The sequence below is a fragment of the Canis lupus genome, chromosome 6 (genome assembly GCF_048164855.1).
Source record: "Canis lupus baileyi chromosome 6, mCanLup2.hap1, whole genome shotgun sequence".
NCBI classification, from domain to species: Eukaryota; Metazoa; Chordata; class Mammalia; order Carnivora; family Canidae; genus Canis; species Canis lupus.
In genome coordinates, this window is record NC_132843.1 from 34,577,198 (window position 1) to 34,590,302 (window position 13,105).

At 35.7% G+C, this 13,105-nt stretch overlaps 1 long non-coding RNA gene across 2 annotated transcripts in view; it reads right to left on the bottom strand.

The window, feature by feature from the left end:
* The window catches only part of LOC140635200 (uncharacterized), a 107,743-nt gene extending 106,858 nt beyond the window's left edge, over nt 1-885 (bottom strand). For both annotated transcript variants that reach the window (XR_012032568.1, XR_012032567.1), the window contains exon 1: nt 728-885. This is a non-coding gene — a long non-coding RNA (uncharacterized lncRNA). The remainder of the gene's footprint in view (nt 1-727) is intronic.
* Nucleotides 886-13,105: the final 12,220 nt, after the last annotated feature.

Consider the following 13,105-nt stretch of genomic DNA (forward strand, 5'->3'; position numbering starts at 1 on the left):
TGCCTGATCACCATAACTATTCACTCCGCCTCTGCTACTACCCCTTCTCATTTAATCTGCCATCTTCTCTTGAGATATGTAACCCCGAGCTGGGCCTCCTCATCTTTCAAAACTTTCTTGCCAGAAAGCCTATGATTCATCCCACTGTAATTATTACATGCTGTTATGAAAGCCTGTTTTCTTTTGCTAGGGCCCTTTTTCCCTGAGGACAAGAACCATGCTTCTCTTTCTTTCATCCTGCTGTAGAGAGGCACTATGGGGGTAGTGTTTAAGCAAGAGGATTTGGGAGCCAAACTGCTTAGATCTGAATCTCAGCTTGAGCACTAGTTAACTGCATTGTGCTTGCCAAGTCATTTCACTTCTCTCTGCTTGTCTCCTCATCTGTAAGATGGGGATAATAATAAAATCTATTGCAGAGAGTTGTTGAGAAAAGTAGGAATAATAATAAACATAAAGGGCCTCAAGGAGTGAATGGCACTTAGCAAGGTCTTAGTTTTCTTTCATTATTCCAACCCTGCACTTGGCCACAATGTTACCCTCATTGGGAACATTCAGAATGTCACTTTTCTCTCTTATAGAAAGGAAGGGTCTTGTCCCCTGATAAAAAGATTATATGCATGTGATGAGGAGCATTTGTGGGGTGAAGGGCTTTCTCTGCAGCCTTGAAATCATATTACAGGGGAAAAAAAATTTGTCTTCTGTTCTAACTCTGAGACTCTGCCCTTACCTGAAGATTTGAAGAGATATTAAATTCCTCACAGCCCAGCATTCTCTTTTGCCCAACCCAAAGTCGAAATTGTTCATAATGGTCTGCTCTTACAGAAAAGAAATCACTTTATACGTTCAGATTTCATCAAGTGGATAGATGTGGTTGCTCCCAGCTGTGAGTGATAGAAGCAAGAAAATAGAAGGTGAAGAGAGGAGTCTGTGAAGTCATAGACAAACGGAGTCCTTTTATAAAAGATCACGTGCCAGCTGTGTTCAAACCCCAGGGCAGTAATTCAGATGCCAGGTGGCTATGGGCAGACATGGTCAGGAGAAATAGGACTCTAAAAACAGGACTTAGGAGAAAGAGTCAGGACTAGGAATTAGGAGGCTCAGGTTCCAGTCTGGATGATGTGAGGCAATAGCCAGGTGGTCCTAAGCAACTCATGTTAATTCTTTGAATCAGAGATAAGACAGGCTGGATTCCTGAGGGGATTAAATCAAGAGGTAGTAGGTATAGACATGATTTGAAAACTGTACAGGAAAAAAAGCAAATTTAAGGCAATATTATTTTTCTCATAAGAACCTATTTTAAAAAAAACAGGGAATTTTTTTTATTAGGCCTTTTCTGTGAGAATAAAATATTATTACTATAATTATTTTTTTGCACATTAATTCATAGAGTGTTTTTCTATATGTTCATTCATTTTACATATAATCTAAAAGTCTTCTGGCTCCATAGCCATCACCATGTGGTAGGAATTCAGCTCTCCACTCACTTGTGCTGTCTTATGACGTTAAGGACATAAGGGAAAGGCTTGCACAAAACCACTACTTGGGTCACTGCTCTTTATTCTCCTCTTTTATAGTCTCCCAGTCCAAGTCTGCTGCCTGGAGGCTACTTGGAGACCTCTAACTATGGTTCTGGTCTATCAAAAAAGACGCTTATGTAGCTGTATTGCTTCCTGGCTCTGGATGCCTCAAATGTTCCAATATTCTGGGTCTCAGTGTCAAATTCTGAGAAACACCAAAAAAGGCCTGCTCCCCTCCAATTCCCCCAGTCCTGTGCTGAATCTCATCCCTTACCTGTAACAACTCTCCTCATACCTGGAGTCTCATGAGTTTTTTTCTCAAACAGATCCCACTATCTCTGTCGCTATACCATCTTGCCGTGGCAACTGAAACTTAAAAACCTGATAGAGAACAGACATTACATTTCCTCTTGGTTCTACTTTCTCTTTATCCTCCCACCGTACTCTACTGATTTCTTTCAACCACACAAACACCCCAAGCATATGAGTGGAAGCAAATGGACATGTAAGAACAGAACGGAGTTGAGAAGTGTGTATATTGTCTAAACAAATAGCAAAACCCAAACATTTTGTTATAAACACATATGTCATGGATGCAAGTATACATACACAATTATACTATGTATAAAGAAAAGGTGACTTTTTCTTTTCCTTAACTGGTCTACCATCCCCATTCCACTCAAGTGGGCAGCAAGAAAGCTTGAATTTGTCCATTAATGATATTTAGATCACTCCTCGATTAAATTATCTATTTGTATTTAATATTCAGTGATTCCAGTGAATTCAGATTTCCTTTCTGTTTCAGAGCTGGTTTAAAACTGTTTCTATTTAGATTTGACCAATGCTATATCTTTTAGATCTTCTACTTTCCCTGTTCTTTCAAGATGACATCTTGGCATAGGAGATAGAGGGCCAAAGACTTTCTGTCTGGGTGAGATGAGACCACAGATTCAGTGTTTTCCCTAAATCTTTTCTGGTCTTTGTGGAGTGGTCTTGTTCCTGATGAGGTGATGGAGCTATTCCATTTTTTCTTTAGAGCTGGTATCTTGATCCACTAGGCACAAATATCCAGTGGTAATCACTTAGTACTGTTTTACTTATTAAGGATATTTCCTCTGAATATAGAATTATGAATTGATAGGTTTTGGATGCTTAAAGTTCTCAAATACTATTTCATTGTCTATTGATATGTAGAATTTCTTAGGAAAATTCACAGAATTTAAACTGACACATCCTGTATATACAATGTGTCCATATTTTTCCGGTTGTTTTCAAGGTTTTTTCTCTTATTTTTGGATTCCAGTAGCTTGATTATGATAATATCAAGGCATGGTGTCCTGTATGTTTATCTTTCTTAAGATTGCTAAGCTTTTCAATCATAAATTTATGTCTATGAACAAACTTTGGAAATTTTGGCCATTATTTCCTCAGATATTTTTCTGTCCCCTTTCCTTTCTTTTTTATCTCTCTTTGAATCTAAATGTGTATTTTAGGTCTTTCATATTGTCTCATAGGTTCCTAGAAATATTTTTTTGAAGATTTTTCTGTTTTTCATATTGAATTGTTTGTATTGATCCATCTTCAAGTTCACAGTCTCTTCTGTAACTTCTACTTGTCTCTTAAGCCTACCTAGTACATTTTTAAAATGTTCTCATACTTCATTTTTTGGTTTTATAATTCCATTTGTATCTTTTCAGAGTTTTTTTAATTCTAAGATTTCTTACTTTTTCACATGGCAAAAACATATTTTCCTTTATATCATTGGGCTAAATTAAAATAGCTATTTAAGAATTTTTTCTGACAATGCCAACAGCTGTAGCATCTCAGAGGTAGTCTGTATGGATTGCATTTTCTCTTCAGAATGAGTTGTGTTTTCTAGTTTCTTTGAAGATACGGTACCTTAGGATTGTGTATTTCTGAATAATAGGCTCTACAGATTAGGTTATAATTCCCTCAAGAGGATTGAGTTTTGAGAGTTGAATAATTTTATATCTTTTAGCAAACACTTAAGTTGGTCGGATTCAAAGGGCAAACCCACTCTCTGTCTTCCTGCAGTGGGCAGCATAATACGTCTTGGTTCAGATATTTTATCTTCAGTTGTGTTGTTTGTGTCCACATCATTCATGCAAGTTTCCATTATCAGCACGAGGTTGGAAAGAATCATACACAGAATTTGAAGATCCCCTCTCTGGTTTCATCTTTTCTGGGTTTCTACCCTCAATTTCCATTGACTATTGTTGCCTTTTATTCTATTTTCTATTGTTACCACCCAGAAAAGTTATGAGCTCTCTGAGTTTTCTACTTACTCTATGCAGTGCAAACCTGCTCAGTCTAAAAATGATGAAGCTAGAAAATCTGCCTATTGTGTTGACTCCAGTCCAATATTATGATTTTTATAATTCTTCCATGTTTTCAGATAGGTGTGTGTGTGTGTGTGTGTGTGTGTGTGTGTGTGTGTGTGTGTGTTTTAGCAAAATTTATAGTTGCTGTCTCCAAGTCAGTTGGACTGATAAGAGCCACTCATCCATGTTGGAAAAAATATATTTCCTTCTGTCACTATTTCAGTTCTTCCTTGCCATATTTTATGATGCTCTTCAATGCTGTTGTTTTTCTTCCATTTTTTCCTACGCCTCTATTTATTCAGTTTGATTTAAATTTATATTCTATTAAGTTTATTTTTCCCAGCTAGTAGTCCTGTTGGATTTAGATTCCTTGAATTAAGCTCTACTCTATGCTGATCTTTTTTTTTTTTTTTTCACACACACTGTTGCTTTATTCCAGTCTCATTTTTAAAGCTTTCTTTTTCCTTAAATGTTGGATAATGGACCATGCCATTGTTTTTTTATTCTCATATTTCATTTGGGTAGCCTAATCTGATGTAATTATTTATTCTAATAGATGATGATTTACTTTGCTTCAGAAATCTCTATATTATATTCCAAGCTTTACAATGGGGACTAGGATCATTTCTTTCATTCCACACCTTTTAACCTGAGAACAGAGAGAGAGAGAGATACATGCCAGTGAGGCAACATTCAACCTTTACTGTAGAGCCTGGCTGTATGTCTCTTCTTCTTTTTTTTTTAATAAATTTATTTTTATTGGTGTTCAATTTACCAACATACAGAATAACACCCAGTGATCATCCCATCAAGTGCCCCCCTCAGTGCCCGCCACCTATTCACCCCCACCCCCCGCCCTCCTCCCCTTCCACCACCCCTAGTTCGTTTCCCAGAGTTAGGAGTCTTTATGTTCTGTCTCCCTTTCTGATATTTCCTACCCATTTCTTCTCTTTTCCCGTCTATTCCCTTTCACTATTATTTATATTCCCCAAATGAATGAGACCATACAATGTTTGTCCTTCTCCGATTGACTTACTTCACTCAGCATAATACCCTCCAGTTCCATCCACGTTGAAGCAAATGGTGGGTATTTGTCATTTCTAATGGCTGAGTAATATTCCATTGTATACATAAACCACATCTTCTTTATCCACTCATCTTTCGATGGACACCGAGGCTCCTTCCACAGTTTGGCTATTGTGGACATTGCTGCTATAAACATCGGGGTGCAGGTGTCCCGGCGTTTCATTGCATCTGAATCTTTGGGGTAAATCCCCAACAGTGCAATTGCTGGGTCATAGGGCAGGTCTATTTTTAACTCTTTGAGGAACGTCCACACAGTTTTCCAGAGTGGCTGCACCAGTTCACATTCCCACCAACAGTGTAAGAGGGTTCCCTTTTCTCCGCATCCTCTCCAACATTTGTGGTTTCCTGCCTTGTTAATTTTCCCCATTCTCACTGGTGTGAGGTGGTATCTCATTGTGGTTTTGATTTGTATTTCCCTGACGGCAAGTGATGCAGAGCATTTTCTCATGTGCGTGTTGGCCATGTCTATGTCTGCCTCTGTGAGATTTCTCTTCATGTCTTTTGCCCATTTCATGATTGGATTGTTTGTCTCTTCTAACACTTATCAGTGTTTTCTACTGAGCTTCATCCAGTGGGGGAGTAAGGTAAGCAGAGTGTCATTATCCAACAGGATGCAACAACTCTCCCTTTGGTTATTCCTTAACTTCACTATGAAAACCTGGAAAATGGAGAGTCCTAGAGAATTTTATGGATTCTCTTGAGACAGCAACAATTCTAAGTTTCTATTAAAGAAGATTTTTCTGTCATTGTGCCATTGACTGCATTATCACACTCATTCTGCTTAAGTTCAATGTGGGAGTTATTAGTAAAAATCCTTAGGATTTGCTTGAGATTCATTTTCTTTCTTCTGTATTTCTTCAAGAGGATAAGGGACTGGGTTTAATATGTGTAGCTTTCTAAGCTGTACCTGGATTTTCACTGAATTGCCTGAACTTTAAAGGTGTATAGTATGTGGTATAATATATTTTTGCTTCTGATCATTTTTTCTCTGATTTTATTTTTTGTTCTTTTTGTTGTTCATTTAACAAGGTAGGGAATATAGGGAGAAGAAGAATTGTGGCTCCTCTCTCTGCTTTCTTACCATAAGCCTTTTGCCGTAGCTTGTTAGCTTGCCTTTCTGTCTTAGTCTTTTTCTCTTCTTAAGTCACTCTCTGCTGCCTCATCTAAGAGATTCTAATATAAAAAATTAATTTTATTACTATTCCACTTAAAATTCCCAGTTGCTTGAATATAGCACCAAAAATAAAAGGCCAAGAACAACAAAAAATAGTTTGACTCCATTAAAATTAAGAGCATTTGTGAGTTAAAGGGTACTATGAAGAGAGGGAAGAAATTCAGAGTGGAAGAAATTATTTACAAATCATATATCTGATAAGGGTTTAATATTCAGAGTATATGAGGAATACCTATAACTCATCAACAACAACAAAGAAAATAAACCAAATGAAAAATAGGCAAAGGAGTTGAATGGACATGTCTCCAAAAAAAGTTATACAAATGGCCAAAAAGCAGATGCAAAAACACTCAACATCACTAGTCATTAGAACAATGCAAATCAAAGCGACGAGATACCACTTCACATTTGTTAGGATGGCTACTATTTAAAAAAAGAAAAAGAAAAAGAACAGAACAGTTGTTGCAAGGATGTGGAGAAATTGGTAACTGAAAAGCTAGTGCATTGCTGATAAGAATGTAAAATAGTGCAGCCACTGTGGAAAACAGTATATTGGTTCCTTCAAAAGTGAAAGAATTGTCATATGATATAACAAATCCATTTCTTGGGTATACTCAAAATAATGGAAGCAGGGACTGAAGTAGAGACTTGTAGAGTAATATTCATAGAAGCATTATTAACAATAGCCAAAAGATAGAAACAACCCAAATGTCCATCAACAGATGATAGATAACAAGATGTAGTATATACGTACAACAGAATATTATTCAGCCTTAAAAAGAAATGAAATTCTAATACGTGCTACAACATACACAAATCTCAAAAGCATTTTGCTACATGAAATAGGCCCGACACAAAAAATGCAAATACTGTGCAATTCCACTTATAAGAAGTAACTAGAATTGACAAATTCACAAGGACAGAAAGTGTAATAGAAATTTCTAGGGCTGGGGAGAGGGTGGGATGGGGAATTATTGGTTAAGGGGTACAGAGTTTCTGTTTGGAATGAAGAAAAAGTTCTCTAGATAATGATGAATGTAATTAATTGTACTGAATTAGACATTTAAAATAGTTAAATTGGAAAAATTTTATGTGATACACATTTTACTATGAAAAATAATTCCCAATTACCTATTTTTAAAAAACCTTAAGGTTCATATTCCAATTTCTTCATGACCTACCTCCTTATCTTCTTACCCTCTCGTGCTGCTTTCTTCTCTGCTTTGTCCCAGCAGTATCTCAAGGATCCATAAGGTCGGCAAGAATGTTATATTGCTTCAACCTTTTGTTCCATCTGTTATATTTAAAAGAATAATCCTTATTTCTTAATACATAAAGAATCCAATTCACCTTCCAAAAACAAGTTCACATATTAAGTTTTACTTAACAGGCTTCTAAACATCCTACTTCTTCTTTTTTTTTTTTTTCCCCATGGGTGTGCTGGATTTATTTATTTATTTTTATTTATTTTTATTTATTTTTATTTTTTTATTTCTTTTTTTTTAATTTATTTTTTATTAGTGTTCAATTTACTAACATACAGAATAACACCCAGTGCCCGTCACCCATTCACTCCCACCCCCCGCCCTCCTCCCCTTCCACCACCCCTAGTTCGTTTCCCAGAGTTAGCAGTCTTTACGTTCTGTCTCCCTTTCTGATATTTCCCACACATTTCTTCTCCCTTCCCTTATATTCCCTTTCACTATTATTTATATTCCCCAAATGAATGAGAACATATAATGTTTGTCCTTCTCCGACTGACTTACTTCACTCAGCATAATACCCTCCAGTTCCATCCACGTTGAAGCAAATGGTGGGTATTTGTCATTTCTAATAGCTGAGTAATATTCCATTGTATACATAAACCACATCTTCTTTATCCATTCATCTTTCGTTGGACACTAATATTCGATAAAGGAGGAAAGACTATCCATTGGAAGAAAGACAGTCTCTTCAATAAATGGTGCTGGGAAAATTGGACATCCACATGCAGAAGAATGAAACTAGACCACTCTCTCTCACCATACACAAAGATAAACTCAAAATGGATGAAAGATCTAAATGTGAGACAAGATTCCATCAAAATCCTAGAGAAGAACACAGGCAACACCCTTTTTGAACTCGGCCATAGTAACTTCTTGCAAGATACATCCAGGAAGGCAAAAGAAACAAAAGCAAAAATGAACTATTGGGACTTCATCAAGATAAGAAGCTTTTTATTTCTATTTATTGGAGTTCAATTTGCCAACATATCGCATAACACCCAGTGCTCCTTCTTTGCCCAGAACTGGACCACTATCATTGGTGAAGGCTTCTTTCCCTAATACAAACATCATGTTAGGGGCACCTGGCTGGCTCAGTGAGTAGAGCATGTGACTCTTGATCTTGGGGTCATGGGTACGAGCCCCATGTTGAGCATAGAGTTTACTTAAAAAAACCAAAAACGTCCTGTTGTTTTCTTGAGTGCTGTTGATTCACAGCTATTGCTGAATAACACCTGATGAAAGGGGACCAATTAAGTATATCAATAAATTTCTAACTTAAAATTTTCAAAAAAATAAAATAATAAAATAAAATAAAATTTCAGTCTCTTTCCATTTATAAATCCAGACTATGCATACCAAAGAAACTGATAATCATTTTTTTTGGACAGTAGAGAAAGCCAATTTTGACAACCATGGAAAAACAGATAAAATGGTTAAGATATGGATAGAAATAAAGAAAGAAAATTCTGGAAGATTCAGGTCTCTGAGGGCACTCTAGAGAAACTACCTGGTACCTCCTCTAACTGGTTAGTTATGTGAGCTAATAAATGAGCTCTGCACATAAACTCCTCAGTTTTAAATTTCTTTCATTTGCAAACACAATGACTACCTTGGATTACCTCTCTGATTATATATCTATGACCTTCCAATATTATCATACCAAATTCTTATTTGGTTTTGTCTCTGCTAGATGGTGAGTCCATTAAGAATAGTTCTTTGCTTCTCTCATATTAGTTTTTCCAGAAACTACAACGCTGAATTTCAAAAATAGTTTCATATCTTTAAAATTGTGATTTTTCTTTATAAGTCAAACTTCATGCAGCTTAGTTCAATTTCAGAAATGTATCTTTACTATATACCTCCCATACTAAACATTAAAAACGTAAAGATAAAAATATGACTCAATCCTTAATCAATTCTAGAGCCTGGTGAAAATGGATGGATACACACAGGCAAATGATTTTGATACAATGTGAAAGTGATAAGATGAGATACATGTACTATATATGTGCCACATAGCTTTGGATATTTTCATTCAACATTTGTAAGCATCATTTTTGCTAAAATAAACATTATTTTGTTATGATGAAATCATATGAATTTATTATAATTACTTAATCATCTTGCTATTGTTAACACTTCCACAGTTTCAATATTTATTGATTTGTAAATAATACTAAGCTGAATATTTCATTTCACTTATAATTTCTTCATTTCTAATTATTTACTTAAGACGGATTTCTAAAAGTACAGGCATGCCTTGAAGATATTGTAGGTTTGGTTTTGGGCCTTCATAATAATGCAAGTTCACAATAAAGATAGTCATATGTATGTTTTGGTTTTCCAGTGCGTGTAAAAGTTCTCTTTACATTATACTGTAGTCTCATAAGTGTGCAATAACATATTTTTAAAAATGTGCATATCCTAATTTAAAAATACATTATTGTTAAAAAAAATATTAATCATTAGCTGGTAGAGGTCTTGACTCAATATTGATGGCTGCTGACTGATCAGGGCAGTGGTTGCTCAAAGTTTGGGTGAATGTGGTGATTTTTTCTTTTCTTACAGATTTTATTTATTTATTCATGAGAGACACAGAGAGGGAGGCAGAGACATGGGCAGAGGGAGAAGAAGGCTCCCTGCAGGGAGCCGGATACAGGTCTCAATCCCAGGACCCCAGGATCATGACTCAAGCACTGAGCCACTCAGGCTTCCTGAATTTGGCAATTTCTTAAAATAAGACAGTAATGAAGTTTGAGACATTAATTGACTTTTTCTTTCATGAATGATTTCTCTGTAGCATATGATGCTATTTGATAGCATTTTACTAACAGTAAAACTTCTTTCAAATTTGGAGTTAATCTCCTCAAACATTGCTTTATAAACAAAGTTTATGTAATATTCCTAGTCCTTTACTGTCATTTTAGCTATTGTCACAGCATCTTCACCAGGAGTAGTTCCAGCTCAAGAAACCACTTTCTTTGCTCATCTATAAGAAGCAACCTCTCATCTGTTCAACTTATATCATGAGATTGCAGCAATTCAGCCACATCCTCAGGCTCTTGTTCTCTTACTGTTTCTACCATATCTGCAGTTACTTCTTCCACTGAAGTCTTGAACCTTCAATTTGTAAAAAATGCAATATTTGCAAAGCACAGTAAAGTGAAGCAGAGTAAAACAGGTATGCTCTGCAGTCTTGAGTCAACAGCTAGATTAGCTCTTAAAGGTGTCAAAGATACAAGTAAATTCTAAGCCTAAATTTGGGAGTAATTGAGGCATATAGAATTTAAATGAGTTGTCTGAAGATACAAAGTTATTTTTTTAAAACTCTCCTTGTAGTGCTTTTTATTCCTTTTCCCTTGTAACTTGCTTGTAACTTCTGCCCAGCACTCCTCAGCTTTTCTTGCTTTGTTGCCTGTAAGCACTTGGCACCATCTGGCTTAGTTATCAGCAGTGGTGCTTTAACCATCCATTCACATGGCACTGTTAATGGAAGCTACCACTGTGCCTAGGTGAGGGGAGGTTGCCTCCCTGGTTAATAATGTTATATCTCAATTAAAACACCCTAATAATTACTATTGCACCATGCCATATTAGTATAGGAAAGCTTTTAGTGTCTCCAGTAATCACGCAATGTGAGAGACTATTTCTTTTGCTTTTAAATATAATTAGACTTGCTTTTGAGAACACTGGTCTTTATTTCAGTGTTACAAATTAACTCACAGAGGGATTGTGGATAATTTTTTCCACACTGTTGTTCGGATTCTTCACTTGAAAAATATAACCAGATACGCAGATGTTGAAAAGGGCAGGGTAATCTCTCACCTGTAAACAAAAGCCAAGTGCCTTCTGAAAAGGAAAAAAAAATCATCAAGTAAATTGCATTTTTTTGACAACAAAATGTGCTTAATTTTTGTTTGGTTTTCAAGGAAATATATCCTGTTAAAGAACATTAAAAAAGAAAAATATCCCCAGCATCCAACTCACTAAAGGGGATGCATGTGTTTATCATTCCTCTCCTATGCCCACTGCCTGAGGCAGTGGAAGGATTTTCCTGCTGTCCCTTTGCCTTATCTCTTCCAATTTTATATCTCTATCCTCAATAGACTCCAAGGCCCACTGTAATGAATACAAATATGCTTGCTGTATTAGGACTATGAAACCACGGTTACTGGTTCCCCCTACTCCCTCTGTCCCAGTGGGATATATCTCAATGAGGCTATTCAATAAAGCATCATCTTACAGTAGTAGAAAAAGAGCCTGGCCTTTCACCATCTCCAAGTACTAATAAAATGTTTCTTTCTCTAATACTGGCAGCAGGCTAATAAGGAATATATTTGCAGTAGAGGTTAGTTCCATTTTTAGTGTATGAGATCAGAGAGACCCCCATTTCTGGACAGTTGACATAAAGCAAGGAAATTGTTTATTGCTTTGAAATCTTAGTGAGTCTTTTTTCTTTTTTCAGCTTTCTGAACTCTTGATTATTTAATCACTAATCATTGCAGATGTACTGTAGCACTCAAGAGTAAAAGAATAAGAGGTCCTAGACAAGGGAAGATACAAAAGAGATATAAATGGACTTCTGTTCCCATGAATGAGTCTTTTAATACACCTTTTGAACACCATTCTATTCCCATCACTCATTTGTTTGTCTTAAAAATAGATATAAAAATGTCTCAAAAATACAACCCAACATGCTAGACTCTGGGAATATATCACTTAAAAGACAAAAACAATCTTCCTAAAGGAATTTGCATTATTCTAAGAAGTAGCAAAAGTTACCAACCAGGACTCATCACCTTTTCATCATTTTATACTTGCCCTGGATTAAAGGTAAAATAAGTGCAATGCAATTTTACATTAGAAAGTTTAGTATCAGTCAGGGAAAGTTCATTTGAAGTAGTAGTTTTGGAAATGAATCTTAAAGATGTTTACCTTAATAGGAGGTATCACAGACAAAGGTAATAGCATTGCATTGACACCAAGATGGAGAAAAAAATTGGCATATTCAAAGAATTGGAAGAATGCCAATGTTGTAGAAACAAGGATCTCTGTATGAATAACATATTTAAGAGTGACATGCTAGGATCAAGTAAAAAAAAGCTAAGACTTGAGAGAGAGTTTGGTAATTTATACTATGACAATGGTAGAGAAATTGATAAAAGTGGATGAATTTGAGAGACATTGGAAATATTTATGTTCCATGGCAAACAAGGGATGAGGGAGAAATAAGAGTCAAAAGTGAATCTTCAGCAATTGCAAGGATGAAGGTTGTAAGTGTTTGTTGAATCTCTTTCTTCATTGTCATAGAACTCCAAGCCTGCATAAGAAAAAAATATAGAGAATTAGGAAATTTATTGGCTTAAAAGATAACCAAAAGTTCAGAAGAACAGAGGTAGAATTTGTTTCATGGTTGATTGGAAGTTAATATTACAACACAATCAACTTCCTTTTCACGTCTTATTATTGATTCTCTCAAACTATTGATTTGATTTTTCCTATTGGGTATATGGGCTTTCTTCAAATCATGAGAGACTCAATTATAGATACCGTTTTTAAACCAGAAAGCCAGTAGACACTGGGAACTTCTCTTTGCCACTTTTAATTTGATAAATCTCAGGGAAAAATTCCTATTATCTTTTTTTTTAAATTGAAATATAGTTGACGTACAATGTTACATGAAGTTGGTTTCAGGTATATAACAGTGATTCAGCAACTCTA